The following is a 14673-nucleotide window of genomic DNA, read 5'->3' as shown; positions in this document are numbered from 1 at the left end:
AATTTTTCATCCATCAGTATTTCTTCCATACAATCGGTTCAGTGAGTAGAATTATTAAAGTCTTTATAGGTGTATCACACTATTTTCAGGCAATCCTGTTCCAATTCCACAATATAAATCCTGTACATATTTCATAGAATTATATTTTTCAAGAATATAATTTCAGAGGTATATCTTTCCTTGGTAATTTGTTTTTTGATTTCTCTTAAATAACTTCAACCCCATCATGCACAAATGCCAAATATTATCTTATAAATTTAGTCTTTTACATGATGGTACCCTTTGTAATAATCATTAAAAATAATCCCATTTTATATCCGTTCTTATTTCACATCTTTTCCTAAAACAAAATCCAAAATGACAATGGAGCATACGGCTTTTCCTTCCTCCTCTTACTAAGAAGAATCATAAAGTTTTGACTGGTTTTCTCTGTTTTTTTGCAAAATTCTGTCCTTTCTTTCGTCACTGTTTTTTTTTTTTCCAAACTCTTCCCTCCAGTGCAATTCCATAAGAGTGTTGACACCTTCTAATGGATTTTCTTTGGGCTGAATATATACAGAGGGCAAAAATATCTTATTGTAAATGCGGCATGGGATATATGAATGAAACTGTGATATATACATCAAAGAAAAAAATCAGTAAAAAACATAATAAAAAATATGAAACATACAATCAGAAACATATTATATTTTTTAAATATATTTTTAAATATACATTATATAAATGAATACAATGAATGAAACAAACAAAACAGATATTTATAAATGCCCCAAGATGTAATAGAACAATATGTAATATTTCTAAAATATTGCAATTAATGTAAACATTATCTTACCAAAACTGCTAAATATATGATTATAATGTCACACTCTTACAGAAGAACTCCACATTTCTTTGACCGGAATGTCATATTGGATTATATTGGTACATACACTCTTTACAGAAGAACCAGTCCAACACTTTCTTTGACCGAATTTCTAAAAAATGTCATTAAGAAAAGCCGAACACTATGTCCTGTAAAAGACTTGTGAGGCTTCTTTAAAATTCTGTTGACTTATTTAACAAAAAGATCTTGATCTGCTTTGTAAAGACTGACATTACTATGAAGAGAGAGAAAACCACTGTAGTTATAAATAAACAGAAATACCTATTGCTATCTGTGACACTTCTAATGTCAGAGTCTTGTAGACATATATGCTACAGGGAAGTGAAAAAATATTTTGCATTTAACCACTAAAGGCCTTTTAATCCTTAAATCAGATATATACCACATAGCCAAAACATTAGAGGTGTGAGTGTGGGTTTAATTTAACATGGGGTGACAAACTGAGGGTACGTCACCTATACAAACTACAACTGTCAAAAAACAACTCTTCTTTTGAAGGGAAAACTGTCCAGGCCGCATTCCTCAGATATTTATGATGCCCCAATGATGCAATTTTACAGCATACCACACAGAGGTTTCAATGGATGCTAGGCTCTACTGAATCTGGGACTCAGATGTAGGACCTTGTAAAAAATAGTCAAGTGGAGTGAATCTTTGCGGTAACATTTCACGTAAGTATCAAACATAAAACTACTTATTCAGAAGGTCACATTAAATAAAGCGCAAAAACTTTTGGTCAGGGTGTTTTGTCCCCATTTCATAAGAGGTCATGAACGACAAACTCATGCTCATGTGCCCTGATGACGATATCACAGCAGTGTTCATGAAATTTAGCCCATGTTTGGTGTAAGGCAACACATAAGTGACCCCCAGTCCTCCTCCATGTGTCAGTATCATAGAGGATTCACGACGCCCACATATTTGATTGCAGCTGCCTGAGCTGCTGACCGAGGGAATTCAGACGTCTGAAGTAATATAAAATTGTCTGAAACTAATCTCCTTAATCTAAGCACATAACAATCAGTTCCTCTTTTATTGTAAACATCACTCACATATCTAACAACTTTTTGACATGTGCTAGTCATTGTGGTGGGTTAATTAATTGGGTTCATTGGAAGTGACATATGTATGGCCATGCAACCATAACCGGTCAAGTAAATATTACGCTAATAATTAATAGCGCAAGATATGTATGAGCCACATGTTTTCAGTTTTCCAGTAAAGAAACGAGGTGCAAACGCAATACTGTAGTTTCTACTCAATCTCTAAAAACACATACACTGTTCATAATAAAGTCATGTTGTTTCTGATTTTATCTACTCTTTGAGCTATTCAAAACATTTTTAATGCTTTTTAACTAATATATGCAATCATATACATAACTGTTCAACAAGTTTTGAGGGCGTCTAAGATTTTGTATGTTTTTAAAGTGTACCCTGATGTTCACCAAAAACATGCTTTGAGTAACGGACATCCAGCAGTGTTCATGAAATACCCATGTTGGTGTACATTTCACACAATTTGACCCCCAGCCTCTTTTACCATCGTGTTAATAGTTTCCCTGTGACAAACTGAGGAATTTTCAGCACATAAACGCCATAATCTTCAATGTCATGAATGATTCCTTCATGATCGTTGCACATTAATATCTGATTTGCTGCCAAGGAATAGAAGACTATCATTATCAATGTTGGGACAGGTATTGGGGGACAAATCATTTGTTAATTGAAGGTCTACATATGTATGCTCAAATCCATATTTTTTTCTTATAGGATATATAGTATATATATATATATATCGATATATATAGAGAGAGATATATATTTCACTTTTAATTATGCTTAGTTTCGCATAATTGTTAACGATAAATATATCCTTTTGTTTTCCCTTAGGATTCGTATAAATACAGTGTTTCACAAGAATAAAAAAACACATCTTTTTGTAGTCATTATAAATTCCTTTATTCCTCTCATTCATCACTTGTGATCAGTTTAATGCATCCTTGCTGAATAAAAGTATTAATTTCTCTCTTTGAAACAACAATCCTTAGAGACATTTTTGAACGTGTAGTGTATATACTTATGCCATAGTCCCCATAACGTCTTTTCTCATGATTCTATGTCAATTCAAATGCTGTTATGCTACAATTCAGTGGTGCGATGATACTCAGTTATTTCAGGTCAGGGGGGGGAACATCCTTGTGTTGGTGTTTGTTTCACAGGTGAAACAACGGTTTCCCTCTGTTCTCCTGACAGTCGACCTTTTTGGGCTGGGGGCTATTAATAACCTACGTTGGCTCTGACCCCTCTTAGGGTGTAGATTGTGGTGGGGGACAACTCGTCTACTACTTCACGTTCTGGGATTTTTTTTTTAATGATTGCTCATTTTGAATAACTGTGGACAAACACACTCACACACTCACACACACACACACACACACTATACACACACACACACACACACTCACCACCCACACACACACACACACACACACACACACAAAGGTGACCTTTCAACCACGCCTCTACCACACACACACGACCTACCTGCATGCTTCTTCTGAATAGATATGTTTTAATCCTGGTGTAGACCACATAGTTTCCTAGCTCTGGCAAACTCTTGCAGTCTTCTTTTTCTTTAAAAGGATTATCGTATACAATACACGTTGTGTCAATACTTCATAAAATGTGTATAGTCTCTTTGTGGAAGGCACTGTGTTTTGTATTTTAGTTTTTCCTTTCCCCCATAGAATTTTAACATTGTGATTATTGAAAGGGTCACTTGGGTTCAGTTAGGAGTTCTTGTTTATATTAATATAATTTAAAATAAATCTAAGCACAAAACAAATAAGATAAAATAACATGACGTTTATACACTATGGAAATGAGATCACGACGCTTTGGGTCCATCATGAATGGGATCAAGCTTTGGTCAATCATAATATAAAAAATTTTTATATACATAAAAATGACATCCTAACTAACACTTTTAAATTGGTGAAATAAAAAAATCATTTGAACTTTTTATGTCCAATTCTGGCTTTTTATTTCACACTTTTTAACTTTGTTTTAATCTCATAATTTTGTTACTTTTTTTCCTAAGGGGGTACTTCCAATCCCAAAGAAAATTCGATTCATTAATCACGTTACTTCCGCATGTCATTTCAAACCTGTAAAACTCATTCGTCTTCTGAAACACAATTTTAAGATAGTTGTAGATGAACACCGGAGGCTTGTGACTGTCCCTAGACTGGCAAGTAATAACAGTGTCCAAGTCCATACAAGTATGAAAGACATCGTCAGAATACTCATCTGCCATCAGTGATTCAACATAACGTTAGGAAGCGATGCGAATACTTTGTACACAAGACAACAAACATAACGACTTTTATTCAACAGATTCCGCCCTCTGTGCTCTCCAATCAGTGTAGCGCCATTTGGCAATTCTGATCAGTTACGGTGGTGGGCTACGCTGATTTTGAGAGACACAGAGGAGAGAATGTTGAATAAGTCGTTATTTTGTTTCTCTTTGTTTTTTGACAGTCACAATCCTCCACGGTTTTCATCTAAAATATCTTTTAAATTGTGGTCAGTATACGAACAAAGCTTTTAAACGGGTTGTGAACGACGATGGGGGTAAGGGATTAATGACAACATTTTCATTTTGGGATGGGAGTATCCCGTTTAAGGACGTTTTAATACCACAAGTTTTAAATCTTTTACTCATACACTTTGACTTTTATAGGTGCATTACTAGAACATAGAATGTCATAACATTTGGTAGACTCTTTTCATTTTATAATTATAACTTAGTTTCTCATAATTGTAATTTCTTTTTCAATGTCATACAGTAATTCTGACTGTATCTCCTAAATTATGAGTTACTAATTCATAATTTATTTTTTTCTCATGTGACGGAAATGGGCCCACAGTGTAATGAGAATTATACCCAAAAGGACCTTCTTGAGCTCTTGAAATATGAAAATACCGCAAAAATAAAAAAGGTTAAAACAATAGAGCTCAAAATCACTTGTTGAAGCTGACGAAGTAACTAAACAGCTATATCGTTCATAGTGTGTCAGGACTAATGGTGGGATTATCTTAAACAATCTGACAAAAAATGTGTGATTAATAAATTTGTAGACAAAGACCGCTTTATGTTTTTAGAGCTTAGGGTGCAAAATGACGGTAACGTCTCAACCCGGAAGCTGCAACCGTCCAATCGCCACAATACGTCACCGGCAGATTGACCAAACCAAACCCGGAAGTGAAGATGGTCGACCGGCCTACGAGAGGTTCAACCTGTTAAGTTGCAACTTTGTATTGCGAGCGCAGAGGACAGATTATAAACGACACACGGCGCCCGGTTTCGCTTTAATGAAGTGTCGCTCTCTTTCAATGGCAGCGTCTGCGGGCGCGGTGCAGGAACCCTTTTGTCCCACGGTCAGGAAGTGTTGTGTCCAGTCCAGGGCAGTTTTCCTGAATGTGATGGAAGCTGCACTGGCTTGAACCCTTCAGACAATGGTGGAGATGGTTCTGTTTCATAACCCAGTGAGCCGCAGATCTACGGCTGGTCAACCGCGAATCTTTATACGGCAATTACGTTGATCTGAGGTCTGACCATTAGCTGTGCTCATATTTTGTAAGGGTAAGTTACAATATAGTAGATACTAAGGTGTTCATTTAGACTAATCATAAGGATCTTAGATCATTGAAGGCATGCTGATTGTTTTTGTATGTAAACATGAATAATTAGTGGCATACTGTACATGATGCACAGTAATATCTCGTTAATTGTGAAACTGTAGCCGAACCACGATCGGGAGGTAACCGAGTGGAATGTCACCGCCCACAGCTTACATGAATATGAAGACTGAGTTTATCAGACACCCAGACACTGGAATGAGTTACACAGTGGTCTCGCTTCTGAACGATCTGCAGAAAGTAGTTCTGAGAACCAAGATTGTTTTGCACTGGCGTTATTTATCACTTGTTAGCTGAATGGAAGGAAGAGAGAGTTTGACATTAGTGATGCAAAATGTATTTAATAGTAAACACTCAAAATACAAAACTGAAGTTGCTTATAAGAATTTAAATGGAATACAAACAATTTAAGCAATGACTGTTTTTGTAACAAAGTCCAACTCTAACTAAAACATTTTTTTTAAATATACATTTGAAAACTCACGAACAACTTAGAAAGTAAAAAATATAATGAATTTGTGGTGCATATATATATTAAGCAAAAATGTTCCTCTCTAGAATAATTTTTTTTTAGCTAATTAATGCATTGAAGGGACATTGAATGGCTTTGCCACGGTAAATGTGATTTTACATGCCAAGTTGTTTTTATTGATGTCTTCCTTCGTTTGAACAATGATGAAATGTTTACATGATACTGTCTAGTAATTGCACTTTTTATTTCAACATGCCTGATGTTTAATTCTTTTTCGGCGAATATTTTTCGTTGCTGATATATTGGTGCAATCACAATTTTATTTATTTTTTTTAAATCGGTGTGTCATAAAACGTACATCATTTTGGCCTCTTTTCATTTTAAAAAATCCTACAGTAATAAATACCGTGATGTACATTAGTCTTACACGTTTCACAATTTTAAATAATGTGTTTTAATTTCTCTTTTAAGAATTAGTTTATTTTTTGCATAAATTAATACTGAATTTATGCTTATCAGAAGTGTCACAATGCCATAAAAAAGTATTAGTATGTTTTTTTTTTAATAAAAGGTGAACTTCTTTGTTACGGGGGTTTTTAACATATAGTTTTGATTACATGGGCATGAAAACCAGACATATAATTTACAGTCCCTTTTTTGAGATTCACCATTATGACTTACTGAATACCAAAATAATAATGGTTGCTGTCTCTTCTTTAAGTAGGTAATTTGCCCGTTGTGTTTTTTAGAGATACAGTAAGCCCTTCAGTTTTTTATGAATGGCCTCTTGCACGGTAAACAGAACATTGCCAATGGTATTAATTTACACCTTGACAAAGCTTGTCTGAACTATAGATGGCAAGGTTTATAATAAGACAAAAACCCTATTGGCACCCCAGTGTGTTTTCTTAAGACTCTATACCGGGTGGCACACAGTTTCCAAATGGCTGTGAGTGGTCATATGCAGCAGAACACTAGACAAAGATCTATAAGGGATGTAATTTTGTCACCACTGAAGCCACAAAACAGAACAAAACTGCAGGATAAAGTTGAACATTCGGGTTGTTTTTACTTGCGTGACTGATCCGAAGGCTCAGATAAGTAAATACCAACTGTAGTTACATATATGTGTAATGAAACAACTGTTGAGCATTCAAGTACATTTTGAAATTTTGAGATCGATTCCATAGACCTATTATGCAATCATGGGTAATGGAGCAGAGGTAAACCGTGCAAAAGCTGCATGCTTTCCTATATGCAAATTCATCAAGTGGTGCACAGAAAGCGGCAGCGCAGCATTTTGGTAAGGAAGGAAGATCCCGGCCATTAAAGTGGGACAATGTACGATGTTGTTACTGAAACTGGAAACTTGCATTATGAGACAGTGTCTTTCTGTAATTTTCTCTAAACTTTATTTAAAAATATGCACAGCTGAAAGTGAAAGGCAGTTCTGATTTAAGACGTTGCTGAAAATCTGCTCTCTCCAGATGCTCTAAAATGAGAATTAATTTCAAGCTATTATATTTCTGACGCTGTTTTGCCTTATTGATATCATCATCGCCACTTTCTTTATTCAGTGTTGTTCATCACATTCACAATAATCTCAAAGGCGTTTGAAGCTAACTGTCAGATGTTAACCAGCCAAACCCTGACCTCTTGTTTTATACTGGAAAAACCTGTTTAATCAGAACGAGTTGAAAATAAAACATTGTCTTTTTTCATAGGCATGCAACACCTGAGAAGTTCTACATTGAGGCCTGTGATGATGGAGCTAATGACGTGTTGGTTATTGATAGGGTGTCCACCGAGATGACCCTCTCAGGTACACTCTGACTACTAATAAGACTGCAAACCAGTTCAAATACATTGAATTCCATTTCATCTTGAATGCAAATGGCCCTTTTTATGATTACATGTTTTATTATCATTTTCTAAACTATAGCAAATATACTGTAAAAATATGTGAAATGTTGAAGGTGTCTGAATAAATTTTGGTTTGACGGTATATTCAAATAGTATCAGTTGTTTTAAATTGTATTAATATTTCACAATATTATTATTTTTGATCAAATAAATGCAGCCCCCCCCAAAAAAAGAGACTTCTTTCAAAAACATCCCCGATGTTTCGATCAGTAGTGTATATAGGCTAAATTATGTCTGTTTAATTCTAATGGGTTTTTTTGTGTCTATTTCTCGAAAATTCCAAAACTAGAATGTTTATATTATTTTTATCATGGTTACTAAAAGTGAAAGAATAATAAAACAGCTCTTTTAAAATATAGTTTGTCTTTCTGAGGTTGGCGATGAATATTTTCTGAAGGTTAAGCACCTCGTTTCTCTGACCGTGTGAAAAAGTACAGTGAAAGATTTATAGTTTGGACAGCTGTGATCTGACATTTATGAACAGCTACAACTTATAAAGGAATCAGACCTTTCAGAGTATACAGGCATCGATGAAAAGTTACGGCAGCTATTTGGACTTTGTTGCAGTTTTAATGGTGACTTCCTTGCAAAGGGACATTTCATCACTATTGTCAGGGTGACATTCTATGTTTGAGGTAGTTGCTGTGGTCTTTTGTTAAAGGTGTATTACAGGAATAGCACGGCACAGGTCTGTTACTTCCTCCTATTGAAGCAAAGACATATATTAAATATGCAATCTGTAAAATGGGTTACTGTGACTTGAATGGTGCATTAATGTTTTTTCCTCTTGAAGGTATTAAGGACATCCCCCCATCAGGCGTAACCAGGCCCATTTGTGGAATCATGGGAACTATTCGGCTGGTGGCTGGTAGGTTCTATGTTATTACGGTGTTCCGATTTTCCATAGAATTCGGAACGTTGATTGTATGACATATACTTTTAATTACCATGACGCATGATTTTTTTTTTTTCTTTTTGGTTCTGCAGGGATGTACCTCATAGTCATCACCCGGAAAAGGAAAGTGGGCGACCTGTTGGACCACCACTGTTTGGAAAAGCGTCTGGAGTTTGATGTGATTCTTATAAGGAAGGACCATTTTAGCACCTTTACAGCATCAGGGTCATCAAAGTCCCTAACCTCAAACTTCGTATAAGGTGATTGTTTGTGACCCTTTGAGTCAGAAAGGGGCTATAAAGTATTCTTTGTTGATCAGTTGCCCAATGTGTCTCTAAATCATAAACCATAGGTTTCAATGCTCTGAACTTTTAGGTCTTTTTTTCAATTTAAAGTTTAATCAGAAGTGCTGTAAGAAGAAACGCAGACAGAATTACACCCCCCGGCTTGTGAAAATTGGGTGTACTAGTATAGTAAAATTTTAATTTGGAGTCCACGCTCAGAGGGACAGCGATATCCTCATTACAGTGGTTGTACTACTTGCTGCAATATTCTAGCAAGGATAAGACTTCGGCTGAAATGGCATTTGGATGTGCAGCCTCTGAGTAGACCAGTATTGGACACGTAAAGTGTTTTCGGCTGGAGTTGAAACAAGTACATGGAGGCTGTGACCTTCAACCAACTAGATCATTAAAGTTACTCCAGCACATCTCTACTCTTATCCAGAAGGTTCGGGTGTAAGCGCATGAAGTCTGGCAGTGGATGCTTCTAGCCTACACTCGCTTGGTTTCATTGCGCTGTATCATTCCAAAAATCATTCCAAATAATTAATAACAAAATGCCACAGTGCGTTATGCATTATCAGCAAGGTCCGAAACTATGTATCTGGCCTGAATGAAAGTGCCACCGTTTCCCCCACACGGGTGATTCTTATTGCTTCCACCCTGTTTTTTGAGGAAGGTTGATGATTCCTTGCATGAAATGGCTGCTGTAATGTTTTATGTTGAATATCGTGATTTTCATAATGCATTTGCGTTTTTGTAAATATAAGCTCTTGAAGATGAGCGAAATGCCACAGTTGGATGCACAATCAAGGCAGTGTTTGCATCATCACTAAAGGTTATAATTTGCATTTCTTTTTAAGTCTTGCCAGTGTTTCAACCATTCAGCACCGCTGCTCTCTCTAGACGTGAACAGAAACTCCTGATTGGAGCGTCACTATAAATAATTCAACATGATAAAAAAAGAGGCTTGGAAAAGATCCCCAGCATCAGTGATCGTATCGGCAGAGACTGCTTCCTGTTGATCGACTCCAAAAATCCCTGATCGGGGCACCTCCCTTAGTAATAATGAATGAGTTGTACTAAGTAAGATTGCTGTGAGTGTTGGTGTGTGGACATTGGAGCAAATTTAACCGAGAAACTGCTGTTTCAAATACATGATAAATACAAGACTTTCTACCGCATCATTTATTACTTTTGTGCCATAAAAAGGAAAAGGCCCCAAATAAAATAATAATTACAACATTAGCCCTAGTCCTATTTCTGTTCACATCATCTGTTGCCACAGTCTTATTCAATAGCTGTTTCCTTTCTCACAGATGCAAGACAACAAGACGTTTATGTCTATGATCAAACAATGTACTCAACACAAGACGGTTTATACTTCTGCCACGGACTATGACCTGAGCCACACCCAGCAGCGCCTGTCCCAACACCAGCCCGGACTTCCAGGAGATGGAGCCTGCTGGAGAGGGTGAGCAGAGCAACTGAGTGCACCCCTTGAGTACATTTGGTTGGTACACTGTTCCATGTATACACCCTTCAAAACAACAACTTATAATCTAATAAGATTGTTCCCGTACATTGGTCTTCTATCATTTCTCAATCCACACAGGCAGACCAGAGATTCATGTGTGGAATGGAAACCTTTTAGGAGAATATAATTGCACAAAAACCTGAGGTACACAAAGTATCGCCTAATCTAAAACATAAACCAAAATTAAACAAATTTTTTTTTTTTGCACATACTAATCACCGATTCCCCTTTTCCCGCTCCAAAAATTTGCATTTCCTGTCATCCACGGATGTATCCTTTGAGAGATGTCATGTTGTTCATAGTGTAAGTTGCTCACTTTATTTTGCCTTGATTGTCGAGGATGAGCAAATTATGAAGGATAGTGACTCGGCTGGGATCCCAGTATGCAACTGGTCACGATTAGTGTTGTCCATAATCTAATTATACATTTGTACTATAAATTGCATTGGATGAAATTGAAGAAATTAGAAGTAGTTGGCTAATGTGTGTGATAGTGAGGCTTAACCCATTGGTTCAGTTATTGTGATGAAGCCGTGTGCTGCATCAATGGGAAGGTGTTTGAGTGGATCCTCATCTCTAGACGGAGCTGTTTTCAGAGCTGGGGTCCGGTATTATGTCAGAGGTGAGATTCAAGCATATATACATGTTCACGCAGTGGTCTTGCTGCAGATATTACAGTTTTCCCCTGCGCCTCAGGCATTGACTCTGAAGGACATGCTGCTAACTTCGTTGAGACAGAACAGATAGTCCAGTACAATAATTCCCAGGCCTCCTTTGTGCAGGTTGGTGGAAACTACTGTTGGCCTCTATTACAAGAATATTTGTTTCACAAGATTTAATTTGTGCTCTTTCACTCTTCTCTTACACACAGACTCGAGGCTCCATGCCCTTTTTTGGTCTCAAAGACCCAACTGAGGTACAAGCCCAAGCCACAGATAAGCAAAGACACCAATCACGGGGTTTTAAGACCACTATCTCTGCCACAGCAACTTTTTTTGGTTTCTCTTTGGATCTATCTGTCCTCTATGTCTGTCTATCTGTCTATCTATCCCTTGCAGATGGATGATTCAAGAGGCATTTTGAGGTCGCAGGTTCTCATTTTATGGCAAAACAAGTAATTCTTAATTTGGTGAGCAAACTCTTTCGATCCACTTGTGTAGAAATCATAGTTGACGTGCGATTGGTCAACATCGTTTCAAATAATTGCTTTATCTGCAGGTGAATCAGAAAGGATCTGAATTGCCCCTTGAGCAGGCCTTTGCCAAAAATGGTCAACGGCATGGAGAATGGACTCATATAAAGATTTCAGCAGTTTTTCTTTTCATGCCTACAAATGCATTTTAGTGTTTTTTTGTTTGCTAAGGCAACATACTATTGCTCATACTAGGAATATACCTTTGAAACAAACCCTTAAGACTAAGATCTGAAGTGCGTCAACATAACTCATCCTTACCACCTTTTGTGCTACAAGACATGATTAATGCCCTCAAACCATGCGGCTTACTTGAGGAGAAGTGTGGCTTTTCTAAGTGTGATCAGAATTTAGACGTGTGGCTTTTACTTTCATTTAATTGATCTCTCTAAAAGGTAAAAGCCAGAATATTGTGAAATACTACCATTAAAATAACTGGTTTTTCTTTTGAATATATTTTTAAAATGTCCCTTTTACTTTCCTGTGACATCAAAGCTTCGGCAAAATTCCTTCAGAAGTCATTCTGATATGCTGATTTGTGGCTCAAAAAACACTTGTGCATCTTTTTTAAGGTACATAGCATTTGACTTTCACAAAGAATGCAGTAAGATGAGATGGCATCGCCTCCAGTTCCTCGTTGTGCTGTTTCTGACATGCAGGAGGAGTTTGGGTTGGTATTCATTTCTGTACCTTTTTATAGGAAAGAAGCTGTGTGTCTGTGATGTTGTGACCTGAATTCGCTTTGATCTGTTTCTTGAATTGCTGATGTCTGTATGGTACTTCATGGTGAGTTCAGACGGGAAGGTGACGTCCGAGCAGTCCTGGAACCTTCCGCAGTAAACTGTATGGACTGTCTTGGACCGCACTAACGTCATTCAGAGCCTGCTGGCCAGACGCTCCCTACAGAGCCAGCTACAGGTGGACGCCACATCACAAATCGCATGTCTGACGCATCCGTAACTAGGTGTGATGCAATGGAGGAACACTTTGCCCACTCGAGAAAGCTGACTGTCTGTAATTTTGTGGCTTTGTGTTGGGATTTTTCGGTCAGCTAGGGCCACCTCTGACTTGAAGACATGAACATGCAGCTCATGTCTCTTTTAGTACATCCTTATAAACTTCACGTGACGTACCGGTATAAATCTTAATTTTAATCAGTACCTTCTCGTGATCTGTCAGTGCATACGATCAGGTCTATGTACCCGTTCCTTATCTTGAGCTGATGATGTCTATCCTATCATTATAGAGTGGGCGATATCCTCGCGGCGGACGTACGTGATGCCACCCAAAAAGAGTTGAGGGAGGCCAACAAGCAACTCGGATTTTGAGAATTTCCTTATAAGAACAGGTGGGTGGTTTAATTTATGGCTAGCAGTAAGGTTCCGGGCTCAGCGTGTTATTGGGAACAACATATGGGCATCCAGCGACTCAGTCGTCGTGGGCGGTTGCGGCATGAATCCGGATCGCCCAAAGCATCCAATCGTCAACTCTCCGTACAATTTGTATGTCGGCTCTTTCACGCAACTGTCTCTTTCTGCCGACAGCGTGGCGGTCACGTACCCCACAGGCCCTGGCGTCGAATTAGACTGTTGTGCGTTGCGTGTCTATCTCAGGTGGAACGCGCAGGTCCACACTGGCTGACCCCTGGAAAACCGAACTGGCACGCAGCGCGGGACAGGCCTCTCATTAGTCCCGCAGTACTCGCTTCGGCAGAATAAGCACAGTTGTGCTCGCGTGTGCGCGACCCGTGTTCGATAACCATTCACACTTTTGACCTCAGTACCGGGGAAGAGACTCACTGGGGCTGGGTAATGGACGGCTGGAACTCAATGATCCGGGACTACAAGAACAATTGCTCAGACGGGTTCAGAACAAAGTGCGGATGAATTCTCTGTCGTATGCTTGTCAGTCAGACCGCGGTGTGTGGTGGTGAATTTTACGTAGTGGACTTTGCCCACAGGGACTTCCATCGATCTCTTCCTCGGGAAAACTATAACAGTGGATGAAACCGAAGCTTGACGCCTCTGCATGTGCAGAAGGACTACAAGTTTCTCTTGGGTCAGTGATATTTTCCCCCATTACTGCCTGTCAGTTGAGAGGGAATTCGAATTAAAACTGTACGACGAATAATAAAGAAAAGAGTGTTTCATTGCAGTCACCCTCACAATTTAATAATTCAAACACCACCAGCTGCTGGTCCATTCCCCTGCTTATTTCATATTCATGTGTCTGTAATTCTTCTGCATTTTTTTTTTGTTTTTTTTTATTTTTTTTTTTTTTTTATTTTTTTTAATTAGGTGGTGGGCCTTTCTCCATGTGCATCATCTGTCTCCTAATGGCTGGGAAGGTCTGACAATTAGAACACCAATGTGAATAAAAGCAAGTAGGGTCAATGTCATGACACATTCATGTCCCAAATCTATCAGGTTAGATGCCCTATTGATGAAAACAGAGGCTGTTAGGGATAGACTTACAATGCGACACAGCTTGCTTCATTCTGCTAGTTTTTGTCTACTGAAGTGTTTTTTTTTTGGAGTAAACGTTTTATCAAGCTGAGCAGCTGGTATGTTGGTTAAACAATATTACAATCCATTGGAATTGCACTGTACGTCTAGTCCCTCACAGCATTGTTTGTCATTCCTGTCAACAATTCAGGTATGGTGCTACTTTGAATAAAATCCATTAATTTGTAAAAAACAAAAAATGTACACTTGAATACACCTCTTTTATGGATGGTTTTTACTTCTGAATTACAGTTCATTTATGATTAAACATGTGTCCTGA

At 37.9% G+C, this 14673-nt stretch overlaps 1 pseudogene; it reads left to right on the top strand.

Moving 5' to 3' along the window:
* Positions 1-5067: 5067 nt before the first annotated feature.
* Positions 5068-13217, top strand: LOC122144648 (annotated as a pseudogene).
* The last annotated feature ends 1456 nt before the right edge of the window (positions 13218-14673 follow it).

This window comes from Cyprinus carpio, unplaced genomic scaffold, assembly GCF_018340385.1.
Source record: "Cyprinus carpio isolate SPL01 unplaced genomic scaffold, ASM1834038v1 S000006747, whole genome shotgun sequence".
Classification (NCBI taxonomy): Eukaryota; Metazoa; Chordata; class Actinopteri; order Cypriniformes; family Cyprinidae; genus Cyprinus; species Cyprinus carpio.
Note: the sequence above shows the minus strand (reverse complement) of the source record. Positions and strands in the feature narration are given on the sequence as shown.